The sequence below is a fragment of the Meleagris gallopavo genome, chromosome 29, assembly GCF_000146605.3.
Source record: "Meleagris gallopavo isolate NT-WF06-2002-E0010 breed Aviagen turkey brand Nicholas breeding stock chromosome 29, Turkey_5.1, whole genome shotgun sequence".
In the NCBI taxonomy this organism is placed as follows: Eukaryota; Metazoa; Chordata; class Aves; order Galliformes; family Phasianidae; genus Meleagris; species Meleagris gallopavo.
The window spans coordinates 4,317,003-4,318,172 of NC_015039.2; the positions used below are offsets into that span (position 1 = coordinate 4,317,003).

General features: G+C 58.4%; 1 protein-coding gene across 1 annotated transcript in view; it reads left to right on the forward strand.

Moving 5' to 3' along the window:
• RARA (retinoic acid receptor alpha) overlaps window positions 1-1,170 on the forward strand; it is a 12,520-nt gene that overhangs the window by 1,928 nt on the left and 9,422 nt on the right. The gene's annotated exons all lie outside the window — the stretch shown is intronic.

Sequence of the window (1,170 nt, forward strand, 5' to 3'; positions counted from 1 at the left end):
CACGCACACACACGTGCACACCCCCCAGGTCTCTCCAGTGCTCTCCCCTCCCCTCCCTGCAGAGCAGAGCTGCCATGGCACGCTGTGCACGTGTGTGCAGGGAGCTGTGGGCACGTGTGTGTGTGTGTGTGTGTGCATGTGTGTTCCTGTGGGCACATGGCTGCGTGTGCAGAGGGTGTGCACACGTGTGTGTGTGCAGCCTGCTGTGTGTGCTGCAGGAGTTCACTCCTATGCACAGCTTTTGGCGAGGGATTGCACGCATACGTGTGCAGCTTATGGCAAAGGGGTGCACACGCGTGTGCCCAGCGTGACCTGTGAGAGTGCACACAGCAGCAGCCTCATGTTGGAGTGCATGCAGGTGGGCACACCCCCCGTGTGCTGTGGTGTTGCACGCGTGTGCAGAAATGTTGCCTGCGTACCACGGGAGTGCAGGCGGGTGTGAGAGCACACGTGTGTGTGTGTGTGTGTGTGTGTGTGCTGCAGGAAAAACCACACATGTATACCTGCATGTTGCAGCACACGCGTGTGCACACACACACATGCTCACGCACTCACACACGTGCTCTCTCTCACACACACGCTCACACAAACACATACACACGTGCTCACACACACATGCTCACACACACACGCATACGCACGTGCTCACACACACAGATGCTTACACACACACATACACACGTGCTCACACACACATGTGCTCTCTCACACACACGCTCACACACACACACGTGCTCACATGTACACACACACACACGTACACACACACACACACGTGCTCACATGTACACACACACACACGTACACACACACACACACGTGCTCACATGTACACACACACAATCACATGCTGACACACACACTCACATGCACACACACACACACACATACACACACACGTGCTCACACACACACACACTCACACACACATGCTCACACTCACACACACACACACTCACACACTCACACACACACACTCACACACACACACACACACACTCACACACACGTGCTCACACACACGTGCACACGCGGGGCGGGGGTCAGCCCGGGCTTTGCCCTTCCTCGGGTTCAGCCGGGGTCACCGCGTGCCATTGGGGGATGAGCGCAACCCCCCCCTCCCCCCTCCCCCGCTCGGACCCCGGCCCCTCCCCTCCCCCCCGGGCTCCG